Here is a 20,571-nt window from a genome sequence, read left to right as displayed (position 1 = left end):
GGCTAAGTAACTACTTAGAGCAAGTACTGCTCCTGCAGAGGACCTAGCTTGGGTCTTAGCATGCACTTCAGGGGGCTCACAACTACCTGTCACTCTAGCTCTAAGGGATCCAACACTTTTTTTCTGGCCTCTAAGAGCACTTGCACTCACATGTACACACCCCTACACAGACTCATAATTAAAAACATAAAACAACAAACAAAAACCTATCACCCAGTGATGAAGAGTATGTTGACAGTTCATATAGAAAACCCTGGTTATTAATCCGAGTGGAGGCCTTTTGGTGTGTGATATCAAATGCACTTGATGTCACCTAAAACTTACTGAATCTAACCATAGCTGAGAACATGGTATTTTCTAGTGTACAGGTTCTTGCTTGGTTTTTATTGTGTGTCTGTGTGTGTGTGTATGTGTGCATGTGCGTGCCATGGTGTGAATGTGAAAGTCAGAGGACAACTTTGAGGAGTCAGACTCCCCTTTAACTGAGGATTTCCACCATCTTGTTCAGATCAGCAGGCTTGAATAGCAAGCACCTTATCTACTGAGCCATCTCATCAGCTGTGTATAGGTCCCTCACCTCATGATCACGTGGTGGACTAGGAGCTGTGGCTTATTGCCACTGTCCAAGTTGTTAAGAGAGCACATCGCTAGATCAGAAAAAGAGCAATATGTAAATGTGAAGTATAGTCTCTATGTAACGTACATAGCTTTCACGTCACTGTAAAGTTAAAAACAAGAAAAGTTCGGGTATCTTGATTTGGGAGCATTTTGTACTTGACTATTTAAGAAGCAGAGGAGTGGTGGCACATTCCTGTAATCTCAGCATTTGACAGGTGGACACAGGAGGATCTGGAAGTCAAGCCAGTCTCAGATACACAGCAGTTCAAGTTTGAGGCTGGCCTATTCTGTAAGAGGCCCCAACTCAACCACCTCTTAAAAAAAGAAAAGAATAGAGAGGAAAACCCTGTAACAATAGATGTGGGGAGATGCTCCCAGAAGAAAGGGGACAAGTGATGGCTGTTCCTGGGGAGAGAGGTTCTCAGCTTGACTGAGCACTAAGTTTCAGTGCAGTCTCTGCCCACTGTTCCAGGTAACCCTTAGGTCATAGAACACAGCTTGCTACAGGCTGCCATGTTTTACATTTATCTGGCATTTCCCAGAAAGGCAATGGCTCAGTAAGGCCTCCTGGGTGAATGGGTGAGTAGCCGGAAGGATGGCAAAGCCATACTTAGCATGCAAGGGAGGCTGTGGTCAGCTGAGAGGAGTGCTCATGCCATTAACATCACCATTACAAGATTCTGAAAGCTGGACAGCCAAGACTACACAGAGAAACCCTGTCTCAAAAAAAAAAAAATGTTCTGAAAGGCAGTTTGAGTGCAGCTTAGGTTTGCTAGGTTACTGGAGGATGGAAAATGGGAAGCACTGAAATGCAAATACAACTGCTGTTTAAGATCTAAAGGATGATCCTGGACAGACAGTCAACCCAGCTCTCGAGGGTGCCACGCCATGATGGATTCCTCAGCATCACCTTCGTGAAGGTGACTGGCTGGAGGAAAGGCTCAACTCATGAATGTTTCCCAGGTAGCTGCAGACTCAAAACAGTTCTGTCTGAAGAATGTTCAACACATTCTGCAGAATTGTTGATGGGGTATCTTCAAGTATGATCCCTACAGACCCCAGAAAGTCTATTCCTTTTGTTACACTTACAGTTTTAAATTTTATTTATGTATAAGTATCCTGTCTGCATATATGTATGTGCATTATGTCTCTGCATGTCTGTGAAGGCCAGAAGAGGGCGTTGGATCCTCTGGGACTGGAGTTACAGGTTTGTAAGCTACCATGTGCATATTGGGAATCAAACCTGGGTCCTCTGGAAGAGCAGCCAACACTATAAACACTGAGCCACCTCTCCAGCCCCCACTGCTGCTTTTTATAGTAAAACCTTTGAGATTTCTTGAAACCCTTCCATGAACCACAGAATATTGAAGAGAACTAAATGTGAAGCATGTAGCACATGTGCCGTGCTGTACAATCTTTTGTTAGTCTTTAACATTAACTGCTGTGGGATGGTCTGTATGTCAAGTGTGTTGCTGATTGGTCAATAAATAAATCACTGATTGGCCAGTGGCCAGGCAGGAAGTGTAGGTAGGACAAGGAGGAGAATAAAGCTGGGAAGTGGAAGGCTGAGTCAGAGAGACACAGCCAGCCGCCACGATGACAAACAGCATGTGAAGATGCCGGTAAGCCACAAGCCACGAGGCAAGGTATAGATTTATAGAAATGGATTAATTTAAGCTGTAAGAACAGTTAGTAAGAAGCCTGCCACTGCCATACAGTTTGTAACCAATATAAGTCTCTGTGTTTATTTGGTCGGGTCTGAGCAGCTGTGGGACTGGCAGGTGAGAGAGATTTGTCCTAACTGTGGGCCAGGCAGGAAAACTCTAGCTACAATTAACCTCTGAATTTTCACGGATTTCTTTTTCAAGAGGTTATAACCATTTTATCTACACTGACTGTAGCATATGCTAAAACAATACAACCTTTGTTCAACCTTTTGTTGTTTTGTTTGTTTAAAAAAAAAACAACAACAACAGGGGCTGGAGAGATGGCTCACTGGTTAAGAGCACTGACTGCTCATCTAAAGGATCTGAGTTCAACTCCTAGCACCCACATGGCAGCTCACAGCCATCTGTAACTGCAGTCATGGGGGATCTGACAGCCATTTCTAGCTTCTAAGAGCACTGTGATGCTTAGACACACATGTAGGCAGAACACCCTTCCACATAAAAATAGAAAAAGATTAAAACAACAACAACAAAAGACCCGGAGGGCAAGCTAAGGCATGGTGCAGGGACTAAGGAAACCGTATTCAACAACAGGGCAGAGTGGGTAAGGCAGAAGCAGGCAGAGGGGCCTGAAGGAAGCTGAGAAGGAAATTCTTGGCTCTTAGGGAATACTAAAAGTCTTCACAAGAAGTATTTGAGGCCCCGGAACAAGACACACTGACCAGTAAACATGGAGTCTGTCCTATTTAAAACTAATTGAAATGCTCTCATTCCCTGGCTTTCCTTCCCCTTTCCATGAACAGTTGCACAACTCTCCCACCAGATCAGGACTGAAAGGCTCTGCCTCATCCATCTTTGAGGAAAAGTTTCCACCCAAACATCCTCTTCAAGGCCCACAAACTGAAGTCCTACTCTGAGCTGAGCTCCTGTTGCATTTGCAGGGTACCCACTCACTAGTCTACCTGATACAGGTATTCTCAACTTACAAACACACCTTTTCTAAGTAGGAAGGTAAATGATTCCCAGGCAACTGCCATTTCCTCTTGTCTCCAATGCCAATGCCATATGCAAACTGCCTTAAAAATGCATGTGTGCACCAGCCTCTTCTATATATAAAGACTCTAAGTTAAAACAAAATAAAAACAAAATTTTTCTTAAAAAAGCAATAGAGTGCTGTTAGCAAAGTGATGCGGGCAGGTAGAGGTCCTTCCCCAGGAGATGGAGAGAGCAGGCACCATGGCATCTCCACACACACACACCTTTCTAGAATGCCTAGTCAGTATTCAAAGTATGTACTAAAAGAATAAGGAATGCCAGGCAGTGGTGGCGCACGCCTTTAATCCCAGCACTCGGGAGGCAGAGGCAGGCAGATCTCTGAGTTTGAGGCCAGCCTGGTCTACAAAGCAAGTTCCAAGACAGCCAGGGCTGTTACACAGAGACACCTTGTCTCAAAAAACCAAGAGAAGAGAAGGGGATGTGGAGGCTCTTCTTAGAAGGGGACAGTCTGAGCAAGGCCAGAGATCAGAAAGGTGTCTAATTTAGTAACAGTGTATGAACCAGAATACCTCTGGGAAACCCTAAAGAACTAGAAGCAACAGCACCCAGGCCATTTTTAGAACAAAAAGCGGGGCTGGAGAAACAGCTCCACAGGTAAGAGTACTTGCTGCTCGTCTAGAGGACACAGTTCCATTTCCAGCACCCACATGAGGGCTTACAATCGTCTGGAACTCAAGTTCCAAGGGATCCAGTAACCTCATCTAGCCTCCAAGGATACCAGACACACATGCAATGTACATACATACAAGCAGGCAAACCATGTGTACACCTGCAATAATAATTTAAAAAAAGAATGTGGTCAGACAAGAGTGAGACTGTCCACAGCAGGTGTTCTGCCCATTCATGCCCCTGTGCGTGCTTTGGGCAACAGGACAAGGCTATCCCGCCAGCGGTCATTCATCTGGTCCAAGGTGACCCATCCTAACTCCAAACGGAGTCTGATCCCAGCAACCCAGATAAATAAGCATCTAACCACAAGTCTTCACTGGCCAGAGTGAGTCTTATCAGTTCTGTTCTTGGGAAACACTGGTTCTTTACAGAGATTTTTATCGCCAACATTCCTGATGTTAAAGTGTTTTGTTGTTTTGTTTTCATGGAGCAAACAATAGATTGAAGTTTAGTGTGCATATTTGAAAGATACATGAAATTAAAATCACCAGGAACCACTGTTATAGGTCCAAGCATCCGAGAACAAAGTCTTGGCATGTGTACTTGTCATTACTTTGAAACAGATGTGGTTTTAAGAATAAAAGAACCAGGGCTGGAGAGATGGCTCAGAGGTTAAGAGCACTGACTGCTCTTCCAGAGGTCCTGAGTTCAATTCCCAACAACCACATGGTGGCTCACAACCATCCATAATGAGATCTGGTGCCCTCTTCTGGCCTGCAGTCATACATGCTGTATACATAATAAAAAAAAATAAAAAAAAGAATAGAAGAACCACTATATTTTGTTTTGTGTGTGGATAAACAAATGTATTTATTACGATATCTCAAGTTTTTATTGTGTTAAGTATATAGTTGCGTTTTGACTCAAAAAAATAACAAAGCCAGGCTGATGAGATGGCTGGGGGTAAAGGTGCTCACTGACAAACCTGAACGCCAGAGTTCAATCCCTGGGACTCACATGAGGGAAGGAGAGAACCAACTCTGCAAGTTGTCCTCTGACCCCGTGTGTGTGTGTGTGTGTGTGTGTGTGTGTGTGTGTGTGTGTGTGTAATACACACCCACAAATAAAATAAATGTTTAAAACAAAAAAAACTGGGCATGATGGAGGTAGAGGCAGGCAGATCTCTGGAAGTTTGAGGCTAACTTGTTTTACATAGTGAGTCCCAGGATAGCCAGAGCTACATAGTGAGACCCTGTCACCCTGTTGAAAGAAAGAAAGAAAGAAAGCGAGAGAGAGAGAGAGAGAGAGAGAGAGAGAGAGAGAGAGAGAGAGAGAGAAAGAGAAAGAAGGAAGGAAGGAAGGAAGGAAGGAAGGAAGGAAGGAAGAAAAGGAAGGAAGGAAGAGAGGGAGGGAGGAAGGAAGGAAGAAAAACAAACAAACAAACAAAAAAACCATCAGCAGCAAGCGTGGAGAGCCCTGCCAGCCTCTGGTTCTGTGACTCTAGAACACAGCACGCTAGAGCGTCTCTCAAGTGAGCTGGAGCATTTTCTCATTAAAAGTACTTTTTTTTTTCAGAGCTGAGGACCGAACCCATGGCCTTGCACTTGCTAGGCAAGCGCTTTACCGCTGAGCTAAATCCCCAACCCCTAAAAGTACTTTTTAATTTAAAATTTTCTGGTCCTACAACTATAAAATGTGAATGGAGAAAATTTTAATAATTATTTACAAATGAATGAAGCAGTAAGCGGCATCAGCACAGTGGTTAGGTCAAGGCAAGCTAGCTAGCTTGGGATTCTATCGCTTTCCTGCTAACTCTATGTGACTGACAAGTGGTGTCTCCAGACCTCAGTTTCTTCAGGAAACAGAAAGAATATTCCTATTAGTATACATGGAATTGTTGCATCAGTCAATTAGTTAACAGGTAAGAAATGCTTCAAGCAGTGCCTGGCACCAATAGAGCTCAGGAAACACTTATGTCATCAAGTGATACTATGGTCAGAAGTCACCGCAAGCAAACTAACCGTGACTAGCCAGCTCCTGCTGAGGTCCTTTCGGCAGACCCTCACAAACTCTCCTTCCTAGCAGTCAAATGATCCAGGTAACGGACAGAGTATGACTGGGGAAATCATGACTCTGGGTTATTGCTAGCTCTCTTCAAATGAAACCCAGCCACTTAGTTCCACACAACCTACCATGCCACTGAGTTCCGTTCGACTGCTGGGTTATGACTTTCAACTGTGTGCCCCCACAACCGGGGGCTTGGAGACCCTGTAGTACTGTAGCTCCGACACTTGGGCAGCCTCTCTTAAGCGTCCTTTTTCTGAAAGCCTCTGCTTTGCATGCTCCAGTAGCTGCTGGGTGAACAGACAAAAATCAAGCAGTATTTGCCAGATACATGGAAATGTCACTTCAAATGGTACAGCTCCACTGGAGACACAGACTCGCAGTAGCAGATCTACCTAGGGGGCCTAGTGAGCATCTAGAGTCTTTTTGAAGAAGATGGCAGGAGCAAACTGTGCCAAGTGTGGAATGTGGGCTCTGTGGCTGTAAATCACAGGCTGGGATGTATAGCTGGTGGGAATCTGCTGGCTTCACAGCAAATGCTGGTCAGTGAGTGTCATCTTCAACTACAAAGGATCAGGTGTGGCTCTCTATATCTGCATTCTTCAGTTGATTATTTATCTTATTGCTACAGTGACAGGTGGCCACAAGGCATTTACTCATCTGCCTAAAAATGGAACATGGAGAGAGGCTCACTCACAAAGGGAAAACACACAACGGGACTATTCAATTTTGTACTGAGCCATATGACAAGCCAACTCCTCTCAACCCTCTTTGCACTCTCTATCACTAAAATCAATTTAAAAACCTACCTTGAAACCTAGGAGTTAGAGAGGGATGGATTAGGAAGACTGAAAACAGTCTTGCTTTTTACCCTAAGTATCTACTCCTCTTGCACAATGCCATGTGACTCAGAGCAGCTGGGTCTCAGGACAAGCTCAGGGGAGTCGAGAGTCTAAGCCATTTTCTGCAAAGTTTAGCCTGGCAGTTATGGTCACTAGCCCATCAGAGGGCATGATGTGGCCAAGGCTAGCCCATCAAACAGACAAGAAGGGAGTGATCCACATTAAGGAGCGAGTTGTCATCTCAGTGATGGTGTCTTGGTTCTCTTGTCCACATGAGTTGAGGCCATGCTAGTTCTTTGTAGGCTGCATAATTTTGTGAGTCCCAGAGTCCTTTCTGTCCTCTCAAGAATCCTGAGGGGTTTTGTTTTATTTTGTTTTTGTCTGTTTTAGTAAGTTATAGTCCTGGTTGAGTTTAGGTCAGTTTCAGAAAATCTTATATTGGTAAATTTACTTACACAAAGCTTTGCAGAACTGTATGGCTGTCTTTTGTGAGTGTTACCTCCATTGCCATTCTAGGAGCTGGGTAGTGACCCACTAGAGCAGTGGTCCTCAACCTTCCTAATGCCACAACCCTTTAATACAACTCCTCATGGTATGGTGACTCCCAACCATACAATTATTTCATTGCTACTTCGTAAGTGTCATTTTGCTACTGTTATGAACCATAATGTAAATACCTGTGTTTTCTGATGGTATTAGGCAACCCCTAGGAAAGGGCCATTTGACCCCAGGGGGTTGTGGCCCACATGTTGAGAACCTCTGATCTATAGTCTCATTCCAGTCTTTCAAGATCAATATTTAGCATTAGATTCCATGTGTGCTATTTAGGGGTAGGCCCAGGAGCTCATAACCCTTTTATAGGCTGTCTTTCTGTACCTCCTCCCAGGTACTATCCTCTGCCAGCCAGAAGACTGAGGCCTTTGAGAGCCCACTTTAGAACACGTTGCTATGAGAGCATTGATTTTACTCGTAGAGGAGTAAGGCTGCAGGACAGAGGAAGGAAAAAGGAACGGGTGTTTCCTCTGATGTTTGTACTACCACAGACCCTGCTGCACTGAGGAGGAAGGTCCCCGCTGAGGGGACTGACTAATGGAGAAGTAGGACGCTCTCCCCTTCCCACCCTGTCAGCACTGAAGGCTTTATGGCAACAAGATGGCTTAGGAAGTACGACTGCACCCTGCAGAGGCTGACAGCCTGGCTCCGATTCCCCAGAGCCCACACTGCGGAAGGGAACCGATTCCTACAAGTTCTCCTCTGACTTCTACATACGCATTCAAACACACAAAGTCAGTAAAGCCACATTAGCGGCTTCAGACTGAAGTGCTGTCACGCCTGGGGCATGACTGAGCCTGGGGCACTTCTGGGTTTGCCTGCCTCGACCACCCCAGGGACCTGGCTTGTGAGACTTCAAATCCTGCTCTTCTCTCATCCAGCTGCTAGCGTCTACAATTCAGACCCCTGGCTGCTGCTCTGTGCAGATTTCTGGCTACATTCGCGGTGAGAGGCCACACAGAATGTGCTTACTCTGTCTTACGCATCACTAGAACTCTCTAAGAGCAGTTTTTTAAAATTACCAACATCAATATAATAGGGCTGGAGAGATGGCTATCGGTTAAGAGCACCTGTTGCTCTTGCAGAGGACTCAAAGTTCAATTCTCCAGTTTCAGAGGATCCAAAAGTATGACACATAGCATGCATGCAGGCAAAACATCCATACACACAAAATAAAATTTAAAAATCTTTAAAATTTAATATAATAAAAAAGTTTAAAACTAATATGTGTAGGGGGGCATTTTCTTTTTTTGTTTGTTTTTGAATTTTCGAGACAGGGTTTCTCTGTGTAACAGTCCTAGCTATCTTGAAACCTGCTTTTTAGACCAGGCTGGCCTCAAACTCACAGAGATCTGCCTGTCTCTGCCTCCTGGGTGCTGGGATTAAAGTTGAGCACCACCATGCCCAGCAGGGACATTTTCTTTAGTGGTGTAGTCAAATAAATTCCCACTGACACTCCTGCAAACAACCCTAATGGAACTCACTGACTCACCAAAAAGTAAAAAGAAATGAAGCAGAAAATAGGTCTGGTTAGTTGGGAAGAGAAAGAGGATCAGCAGGAGTGGGAGGGGGTGGGAGGCTAACAGAGTTGTGAAAATGATCAAGATACATAAAGGACCTGTGTGAAAGTGTCCCAATGAAACCCATAGTTACCGCCCCTTCAAGAGGAGACCATGATGTTTTCAGTACTCATGTACTGAATAAGTACCATGACACACACAATTATGCCCGTGAAGTAATTTACACATCCAGGGATATATTTATTGAAATTTGGGAGAAAAGCTTTATAAGCCCCTTTTACACTCTCTACCAGCTGTGTTTCCCTAACAAGTGGCATCTTCAGTATGTTTCAGTATGACATTTGAAAAATTATATACACATTTTTTCATTTGTATGGCTTTAATTATGGTAAATATCAATTTTTTTTTTGCTTTATGTGAATTGTTGGTGGAAATCTTTTTTTTTTACTGGACTTGGTAAAAATTGATTTGTGAAAAAATCATGTGTTCTAATGAACTCAAAGTACTTATTTTCCAAGGGTGGGTGGTGGGAGAATGGCCCTTAAATTATATACTCCCTTTAATCCCAGCACAGGTAGAGGCAGGTGGATCTCTGAGTTCGAGGCCAGCCTGGTCTATGAGGGAGTTCCAGGAAAGCCAGGGCTACACAGAGAAACCCTGTCTCAAAACAAACAAATAAATAAATACAATACTTACAATCAGCTTAAAAACAAGACGACAAATTGCATAGCAGTAAACAATATGATTTACTGAACGCAGGTCTCTAATGACATGTAGCATATGATGCAAGAATAGGATATTCAAACAAATGTCCAAAAGACATGGCGTCTGTTCCAGATGTGTTAGCCCAGGCCTTTAATCCCAGCAGAGGTAGGCGGGTCTCTGTGAGTTTAAGGTCAGTCCAGTCTACATTATCTGGCTCCAGGATAGCAGAGCTACATAATAGAGACTCAGTCTCAAAAAACAAAATAAATAAAAAATTTCCCCTTAATTCAATATTTCTAACTTTCTCTCTTTTCTTTCTCTCTTTTTTTCTTTTTTTCTTTTTTTTTTTTTTTTTTTACAGATAGTGTTTCTCTTTGTAGCCCTGCCTGTCCTGGAACTCGAACTGTAGACCAGGCTGGCCTTCAACTCAGAGATCCTCCTGCCTCTGCCTCAAGAGTGTTGGGATTAAAGACATGTGCCACGATGGCCCAGCTTAATTCAATACTTATAAACTGTTCCGAGACTTGAGTATGATCTTCTGGTTTACCTGACTTGAAAACCAGTTAGCAGCCGGGCGGTGGTAGCGCATGCCTTTAATCCCAGCACTCGGGAGGTAGAAGCAGGAGGATCTCTGTGAGTTCGAAGCCAGCCTGGTCTACAAAGCAAGTGCCAGGACAGCCAGGACTCCGTTACACAGAGAAACCCTGTCTCGAAAAAACAAAAACAAAAACAAAACAAAACAAAAAAACAAAAACAAACAAACAAAAAGAAAACCAGTTAGCAGCAAGGGAATAAAATTCATTCAAACATACATTTTCTCATTCATATTCATCTATTTTCACTTTCCTCTCTTTCTTTTCTCTCCCTTTCCCATTCTTTTCCTTCCCTCCCTCTCTCCCTTTACTGGGCTATGATTAATCCAGAGCCACATGTACTAAGCAAGAACTCTACCACTGAGCAGCACCCAGCCCTGCCATTCTCTTAAAAGCCTATTTACAACAACCAGTCAGTCACCAAGAACTACTAACGTAAAAAAAATGAGTGTCAGGCAGGTGGCACACACCTGCCACTCAGAACTAGGGGAGGGCTTGGGCTACAAAATATGTACTTGTCTAAAAAAGAAAAAGCGTCAGGTCCTATCTAGATTCTTTGCTAACAACAGTCTTGTTTGAGAACAGATCTAGGAGCTGGGGAGATAGCTCAATCGCAAAGTGTTTGCCTAGCAAGCAAGAGGATCTGAGCTGGGGCCTCACCAACTAGTGAAAGAAAACAAACATGGGGTTTGGAGAAATGGCTTGGCAGTAAGGAGCACTTGCTGCTCTTACAGAGGACCTGGGTTTAGTTCCCAGCACCCACATGGTGGTTCACAACCATCTGTAACTCCAGTTGCAGGGGATCTAATGCCCTCTTGAGCACCGAGCACACACATGCACGAGAAACACACACACACACACACACACACACACACACACACACACACACACAGAATTAAAACTAAGGAAATCTAAAAATAAAAAGGTAAACAATACTTGAAGAGTGATACCTGAAGTTGCCCCTTCTCTACTCTCTAGTTTTCTTTCCTGTTGCTGTGGTTAACACCCTGACAAAAACACTTAAGGAAAAGGGGTAATTCGGCTCACAATTCCAGGTTACATCCATCACTGTGGGGAGGTCAAGGTGGCAGGAACTCAACACAGCTGGTCACATGACATTCACAGTGATGAGCAGAGAACAATGAATTAATGCGTATGTGCTAGTGCTCAGATCACCTTCTTCGATCTTACACACTCACGAACCCTTGCCCAGGGAATGGTACCACCCACAGTGGTCAAACATTCCTACCTCATCACACAATCAAAATAACCCCTACAATCCCTCATGAGACTCCCTTCCCAGAGAATTCTGGATTATGGCCCACATAAATACACACATATATAGGAACGCATTTAAAACGTGTGGTGGTGCATTCTTATAATCCCAACTGTTAGGAGTAAAGGTGGGAGGATCAGGGATCAGGAACTTGAGACTAGCCTGGGATATATGAGACCCTGTTTTAAAAAAATAAGTTTGGCTAGATACTGTATTAGTTAGGGTTTCTATTGCCGTAATAAAACACTACAAGTGGAGTATGGTGGCACAAGCCTTTAATCCCAGCACTCAGGAGGCAGAGGCAGGAGGATCTCTGTGAGTCCAAGGCAGCCTGGTCTACACAGCAAGTTCCAGGACAGTCAGGGATATATAGAGAGACCCTGTCTCCAAAAAAAAAAAAAAAAAAAAAAAGTTCAATTAAAGTGTATTTTGAGGTTAAAATAAAAACTAGAGAAACTCTGTGGTCATTCACATTTTGAATGTCAGCTTCTTTTTTCATTAGTATTCTATTGATACTCGTGATTATCTGCAGTTAGAAATGGCTGGAGTTGGTGAGTGATCAGATAGACATCTAGCTGATATAGGGGTCTGATGGCTGCATTAATTAACCTTCAAATCATTATTACGTGACTCAATCTAATGCGCCAAGTAATCTCTTTTGATATGAAAATCTCTTCAACACAATTACAGGGCCTTGGGAGCAACTTGCTACACAAAGAAAATCTCACATGGGCAAGAACATTCTTCTTCAAATAATAGAAAGAACAAACTTAAAACTAACTGGCATTTTATTTCCATTAAATATCTTGACAAAACTGGCACTAATTTTGAAAACAAATGAAATCAAATCAGATATAACAGAAATGCTGGGCAGACCCATCTCTATTGCTATACTGGGGTTCCATTAAGATACTAAACTTCTGGAAAGTGGATCTCTGAAGTTCAAGGCCAGCCTGAACTACAATGCGGGTTCCAGGACAGCCAGGGCTACACAGAGAAACCCTGTCTCCAAAAACCAAACCCTAAATAAACAAACAAATAAATAAATAAATAATTGATAATAACCTTTCTAAGTCATTTGTTGCCTTTAAAAATATTTTTTTAAAAAAATTAACAAAATGTCAGACCACACTATCCTTCAAGCATCTGTGTAGTGGTATTTGCTCCACCCATGACCCTGGGCTACACAGCCCAAAGGAGGCGGTGCTTAGTGTGGTTTTTAAGTCACCTCTGAGAAGGAGCTGGAGAAAAGACACAGGCCCCTTCTCCAGGCTCCTGGCTTCGAGGTGGATTCACTCAGATCAGAGGACGACTTCTGCTGTCTACTCTGTTCTGTAATCATGAGTGTATTTCCTCAGTTTATATCTTAATAAATTCTGTTACCCATTTAATAGACTCATGTGGATTGATCTTAAGATATCCGGGGAAATATGAGTCACTGAGTAAGTGTGTAAGATCCACAGTGATACCCAGGCACAGTAGCACACACTACAGAGAGCTATGAGCTCAAGGCCAGCCTAGGCTTCATGATGAGACCCTGAGTACACACATGTGTACACACACACACACACACACACACACACACACACACACACAGAGTAACTGTGAACTCAGATTCTCCTGGGGGGTTGGGCGGGGAGGGCGATGTCTGGGGCAACAGACTCAAAGGCTGAAAGAGACATGGGCTCTCTCTCATTTTGTTTACTGCCTTGCTTCCAGCCCAACCACAGGACTGCAACACAGTAGATGCTCAGCTAACACTATAAAGCAAGAAGCCAGGAACATGCCACACAAAGAACAGGGCTCCTGACTCTGGCACTCTGGGCTTACTGCTCATAGCAAGCCTACAGAGAAGAGCGAGTGTACACTTTCTACAATTTTTTTTAAAGTCCAAGACTAATTAAGAAAGAGACTCTTCATCTACTTCTACATCCAGTCAGTTTCATAGTATGGAGCCTTCTGAAAACTCACATTCCCAGGAATGGATAAGGATGGAAAACAAACCATGTTTTAATATTGTTATTAAAATAAAGTCAACCTCAACCTCCAAAAGTCTGAGCAGTTCCTGGAATCCCTGCAAGACATTGTTAAGGGTAGAAATGCTAAAAGCCATACTTGGATCAACATTTAGAAAAGACGCTCAGACAATGGATGGGGTGGGATGAGAAAAGAGAAAGGAAACCATCCTGCATGCAATGCCACTTAGAACAAAGCCAAGACATTTGGTCAGCGTGATGACTCTTGAACTATCATTCTTCATCCGTCAGCATCTATTTCCCTCATTCATTAACAATACGGGAATTGCTGTTTGAAGAAAAGAAAAACCAATGCTTCCTCTGACAAGACAGAGCCCAGAACAAAAACCACACAGGAGGCAGAGGCAGGTGGATCTCTGGTCTACAGAGCTCAAGGACAGTCAGAGCCACAAAGAGAAACTCTGTCTCAAACAACAACAACAAAATAGACCAAGGGAGGAAAAAGACAGCTGGGGTAGCTCGGTAGTAGAGTACTTACATAGCATGCACCTGAGAACAAGGCCCCGAGTTCAATCCTCAGGACCCCACCCACCCCAGCCTACAACACACAATCACAAATTTTCCCTCACAAACACAAGAAAAAACATTTAGTTATTGTGATTTTTCTGAGAAATATTTGGCCTTCTAGTCGTATTTAAAGTCACACATTATTCCTAAGTTTATATCTCAAACCTTACAAGTTTATATTAACTAACCCACATCCCCCTGGTGAGCAGATAGCCTATACTGGAATCCTGAAACTGCCATTTAGACTACAAATGGTCTGTGCTGGAGAGATGGCTCAGGGTTAAGAGCACTGGCTGTTCTTCCAGAGGTCCTGAGTTCAATTCTCAGCAACCACATGATGGCTCACAACCATCTGTAATGAGATCTGGTGCCCTCTTCTGGCCTGCAAGGACACACGCAGGCAGAACACTGTATACATAATAAATAAATAAATCTTTTAAAAAAAAGACTACAAATTGTCTGCCACCGCCCCCCCCCCCCAACGCCCCTTTGTATGGCCTAGCCTTGCCTAGAACTTGTTACGTAAATCAGGCCGGCCGCACTGCCCCTGACTCCTGAGTGCTGGGATTAAAGGTGTGTGGCCGTCCTAAGTGCTGAGATGACAGGATGCACACCACCATGCCTAGTACTCACTTTAAGATTAGTAACAGTATTTAAACCTTTTGAGTGGGTGACAGGATTAAATGAATAAAGCATTTAAAACACTGCCCAACACAAAATACTAAATGTTGACTTCTGTTTATATAAACCCTAATAAACAGTCTTACTGGCCAGAGCAGATGAGATAATCCATAATGGAAGGGCACCCCAGGATAACAACAGGGAACTACTACAAGAAAGAGATGTTTTGTATGTGCTTTCTCAAGGTAGGCAATCTTCTGCATGACCTCAGAAGGTGGGGACAAGCAATGGGGAAAGCATTAAAGACATTTTGAGGGGCTGGAGAGATGGCTCAGTGATTAAAAGCAGCACTTGCTACTCTCCCACCTGTGTAGTGGCTCACAACCTCCTGCAACTCCAGTTCCAGGGGATACAGCGCCCTCTTCTGGCCTCCATGAACACCAAGCACACATGGTAAACAGGTATATGTAAGCAAAACACACACACACACACACACACACACACACACACACACACACACACACACACACACACCAAAACAAAAAAAAAAAAACAAACCAACAACACATTTTCAAAGGTACAATAATACTGTACAATAAGATAAAAGAAACTCAAAATCAGGGGCATGGCTACACATCTCCTTCCCAAGGCTGAGATGAATGTTGGAGGATCAGGAGTTCAAGCTCACCCTCAGCTCCATAGTGAGTTCAAGGCCAGCCTGTCTCAAAAAAAAAAAGAAAGAAATTCAGAGGACTCTTCATTCAACTAGGCTGCCAGACTCAGAAGCAAAAATCTGGCATAGCTATCTAGAAAGAAGAAAAACTACGTGCATCCTGCACAGACAGAACTTTTTTTTGGGGGGGGGGCAGGATCTTATTATGGAGCTGAGGTTTGGCCTCAAATTCATGATCCTTCTGCTTCAGCCTCCTGAGGGCTGGACTACTGGTGCATGCCGCCAGCAGCTGACACAAGCTGAGGTAGAACTACTATATATAGCCCGAGAATGGTTGTTTATTCATATATACTGTAAGATACCCAGTAAGAGCTGGAGGTGTATAACTCTGTTCTCACAGTTTAACAACACACTCCAAGAGAATGAAATGAGGCTAAAATGGAAACTTTCCCTAAAGACTCTCTTGCCCTCAGCATTAGCCTTCCCTACGACAGGTGAACCCCCAGAGTGTAACATCACAGAGCGATGCATGTGTGCATAACATGCTAACTGGGACAGTACCTGACACCCGTAGATGATAGTTACCAAGTACTCCCTGTGTTCCAGGCATCACTGCACATTTGTCATAGAGACTAATTAATCCTCAGCATCAACATATTAAGTATTTTATTGTCTCTACTTTTAAGTCAGGGAAATGAAGCTCAGAGATCAACTTGCCCAGCAAGCTAATAACAACTGCCCCAAAGCTGTCTGCTATCAAAGCTCATGTGTTCCATCATTAGACCAGTGGTCTCAACCTGTGGGTCACGAACCCTTTGGGGTTACCGAATGACCTTTCACAGGAGTTGCATGCCAGATATTTACATTCTGATTCATAACACTAGCAAAATTACAGGTATGAAGTAGAAACAAAAATAGTTTTATGGTTGGGGGTCACCACAACATGAGGAACTGTATTAAAGGGTCACAGCATTAGGAAAGTTGGGAATCACTGCACCAGACAGAGAAGAAGGCTGCCCAAATAAATGCTGCATAAACTTCTAGACTCTGGTAGGGACTAACATTCATGGACAGTTTTGGTTGTCTAGAATATTTGAATTCTAGACAATAAAAATCTATGAGCTTGTGAAATTTTATTTGATTGCCGCTTGACACACATCTGCAGTTGCTCAAGTGAACAAGACACACACACACACACACACACACACACACACACACACACACACACACACATCGTGAGCCTGATGTCACAGCAGCTGGCAGTACTGGGGGGACGGCGGGGAGAAAAAGAGTGGGTAATTACTCTTGACAGGCATGGCGAGTGCAGTCTCTAGTCAACCACCAATCGATTTCAAGCTTTGTTTCAGTATTCTTGCTAGTCTCGAGGCTCATTTTATCTTTAAATACAACTGTATCTCCTCTTAATTTATGGTGTGAAAAATGTGCAAGGTTAAGATGGACGCTGGGATCAGAAGTTCAGAACATCACCAAGAAACAGATCATAATGAACACTCACTCCCTCAACAAGACTATAGACAGACTGGTCATACCATCAGGAATGATTCTCATTAATAAGATTTTACTACAGCTTTGTTCCTTACCCATTAAACAGCTTTTTTCCATCTTCTTCCATATTATCACATAATCATTGGCTGGGTTTTCTTCTTCTCTATTACCTAGGAGGGGAAACAATCTGTGAGCCTGAGCTGATACATGGCAAGAAAAAAGCAATTTCACAAATTTTATTTATAAATTCAGAAAAGGATTAATATACTACAACACAATAAAATCCCTACAACTTTTTGACATTGATATTTTAAAAAATAGGAAAAAAATATGACCCATGTTTCAGCTAAGAGCAACCAAAGATTCAGTCATTATAGGAGAATGAACCACGAACACAAGCATTAAAGGCCCAGCAGTGGTGCGCACGCTCTTAACTCCAGCACTTGGGAAGCAGAAGCAGGTGAATCTCTGAGTTCGAGGCCAGCCTGATCTACAGAGTGAGTTCCAGAACAGCCAGGGTTACACAGAGAAATCCTGTTTCAAAAAAACTAACTAAATAAATAAAAATAAAAAAATTAAATAAAGGTTTTCTTCCGAAAAAAAAAATGGATTTCTGTAAAGAATACACATTGTCTTTAAAACTGTCAGAACTGAAAATTCATGCTAACAAAAATATTCAAGTATCAAAAGCTAAACTTATTTATGCATAAGTGAAATGCATAATGGTTCGGAAAGGGTGTGAGACGACTCCTTTGTGTTAACTGGGTTTATGTCCTATATGTAAGCAGCAAGTATCTTTAAAGGCAACATACTCTATACACAAGGATACTATATAAGCAAAGATAACTAGAGTTTATGAGTTCAATAAATTATACATGTAACCATTGTTTAGACTTCTGACACTTTATTGAGGATTTAATAAAACTTGACTGGTGTATTAGCTGCTGTGTAACAGGATGACAAATTCTCCATTTTATCAGCCTAACAGGGAACACAAGAATTCCTCTTACAAGAAACTTGCTTTGCAAAAATATGCACCCTTGATATGGGGCCCCAACCTCTCAGGTCCAGTCCCCTTCGAGTGCGTGGTTCCCTGAAGAATGGCTGTCAAGATCCCAGAATGGCTGTCAAGAAAGGGAAATTGCTCTGCATTCTCCAAGGGGAAGAATTTGTTGTTTTATCCCTAAAGGGACTGAGAGAAGAATGATGAGAGGGAAAGAGAAGAAAGGAAGAGCTAGCACAATAGGGCCAAGCTGGGACTGGGTGGGGGTGAGGCGGCCAGGCCAAGGACAGCTGAAAGTTGTCTGCATTAATGCAAAGCTAGGCTCTCCACCTCTATTCTGCTCCCTTTCTTTAGTTAGGTATACAAATCCACAATGCCCTGTGTGAATAGAGCCTTTCTGAAAATCAGAGGCTCCAAGTTTCACATCTGGGTGCACTTGGTGCAAATCAGTAGCACGGGGCAAGAAAGTCTGGCCCCACATGGCAGAAAGAGTTGCAAGACCATGAAACTCACAAATACTTTTAGGGAGAGCTTTTATCGACTATATATTATAGGCTGCAGGTCTGAGGCACTTACTCAGACAAACTACACCAAAACTGTATGGATGGAGCCTCAAATTCAAACAGTCCCCTAGTCTCCTATCCAAACCTGATTTCCAAAGTAACAACACCCCCAAAAACTAATTACAGTTAAAACCAAGTGATTTTATTTTAATCTAGATGGCCCCTAAGCTAACTAGTTAACCACCTCTATACTCAATAGCATGTAGGATATGTAACCACATGGAATTTATGTTTAGCATCCTATATTTGATCTGGATCAAAAGGCCATGCTGGGTGTGGTAGCACATGCCTTTAATGCCAGTGCTTTAAAGACTGAAGCAGGTGAATATCTGAGTTCGAGGCCAGCCTGCTCTGTGGTGCTAAGTACAGAACTGAATATTGAATCCAGGGCTGTGCTCATGAGGCAAGCAGTCTACCAATAAACACTGTATCCCGAGCCTACAACCTTCACTTTCATAAGAGAAGCTGAGGCTATATAGCTCAGTGACAACGTGCTTGCCTAGCATGCTCAAGGCCCTCAGTTCAAATTCCAGCACCACAAATCTCAAATGAGATCTGGCTCTGTATTTCATTATATCTAATAAGACACTAGAAGGACCTGTTTATTTATAAGGGGCACAAGAGCATGGAAGTTTTCAAAAAGCTATAGATATAGATTTAGAATCAGGGGGCTTGAGCCTATGGCCCAGGCTTATGAGCTGTGAGACCCTGGACAACTCACCTATGACTTGAGACCCCTACACTTCCTCCCTATAATGAATATAAAATCAGCTGTACTCCCAAAGATGTCGCAAAAATCAATAAGAAAAATGTGTATAAATACATTATAAATGGACAAGAACTGTACATGTGTGATATTATTCTGGTTAGAGGAGAACCTAGTACTCAAACATTCCAGGAGCTCTGAGCAAGCTGTGAGGAAAGAGCCAGATCATCTACACAGAATTCAAAGAATTCTGAACTGTGTTGGGCATTTGGGTCTTCATTTTAGTTAAATAATATCTAGTTTTAACCAACAAGCTTCACAGGAGCTGAAGGACATAATTAGATGAGAATTCTACTGGACTGGGAATTTCTTCTTACACACACACACACACACACACACACACACACACACACACACACACACACAAAAGAGCTAAGAGCAATGGCTCAGTTGGTGTTTCTCCCAATCTTGCTAGTTAAATGTAAACAAAAGCAATCCCAAACTGCACCTATAATGACCAGCAGCAGAAGCAGGCACAGCAATCACCTTAGCATGCATTGGAGTTACCATTTCATCAGTTGGGAATTCTAATCCTACTTTTATACCTATACAGACAATAAATAGTGTTAATTGGGGAAAAAGTCTAACCTTTAACATAGGTTTAATCCAGCACTTAGGAGGCAGAGCCAGGCAGATCTCTGTGAGTTCGAGGCTAGCCTGGTCTACAGAGTGAGATCCAGGGCAGGCTCCAAAACTACACAGAGAAACCCTGTTTTGAAAAACAAAAACCACCCGGGCAGTGGTAGCGCACGCCTTTAATCCCAGCACTCAGGAGGCAGAGCCAGGCGGATCTCTGTGAGTTCAAGGCCAGCCTGGTCTCCAAAGTGAGTTCCAGGAAGCTACACAGAGAAACCCTGTCTCGAAAAAGCCAAAAAACAAAAAACAAAAACAAAAACAAAACACAAAACACAAAAAACAAACAAACAAACAAAAAAGAAATACTAGAAAATGGGCTGGGAAGATGGTTCAACAGTTAAGAGCACTTGCTGCTCTTCCAAAGGACCTGGCCTCAAATCTTAGCACCTACGCTTTCTTCTGGCTTCCAAGGGTACCCCCCAATACACACACAGATAAATAAATAAAGTTCTAAAAAAGAAGAAAGACAGAGACAGACAAGGAGAGAATCTGACAGAGTAGACAATGGGCTGGAGAGATGACTTCAGTGGTTAACTGCCGTGGAACAATCTTTGTACACTGTAAATATGTATTACTCTTATTGGTTAAAAAAAGAGCTGATTTGTCAACAGTTGGACAGATAGAGGTTAGGGGAGACTTGCAGACAAAAAGAGAACATGAAGAAGGGAGGAGTCTCAGAAGAGACACAGAGAAGCAAGATGAACTTGCCATGCTTTTTTGTTTTTGTTTTTGTTTTTGTTTTTGTTTTTGTTTTTTCG

At 42.9% G+C, this 20,571-nt stretch overlaps 1 protein-coding gene across 13 annotated transcripts in view; it reads right to left on the bottom strand.

Moving 5' to 3' along the window:
• The window catches only part of Usp49 (ubiquitin specific peptidase 49), a 70,559-nt gene that overhangs the window by 28,524 nt on the left and 21,464 nt on the right, over window positions 1-20,571 (bottom strand). For 8 of the 13 annotated variants that reach the window (XM_059244028.1, XM_059244023.1, XM_059244022.1 and 5 more), the window contains one exon: window positions 16,941-17,015. The gene's annotated coding sequence lies outside the window, so the exon portion shown is untranslated. Of the gene's footprint in view, window positions 1-6,142; window positions 6,305-16,940; window positions 17,016-20,571 lie in introns of all 13 variants that reach the window. The other 5 variants (XM_059244029.1, XM_059244024.1, XM_059244027.1 and 2 more) reach the window with 2 other exon arrangements.

Source organism: Peromyscus eremicus, chromosome 16_21 (genome assembly GCF_949786415.1).
Source record: "Peromyscus eremicus chromosome 16_21, PerEre_H2_v1, whole genome shotgun sequence".
In the NCBI taxonomy this organism is placed as follows: Eukaryota; Metazoa; Chordata; class Mammalia; order Rodentia; family Cricetidae; genus Peromyscus; species Peromyscus eremicus.
Note: the sequence above shows the minus strand (reverse complement) of the source record. Positions and strands in the feature narration are given on the sequence as shown.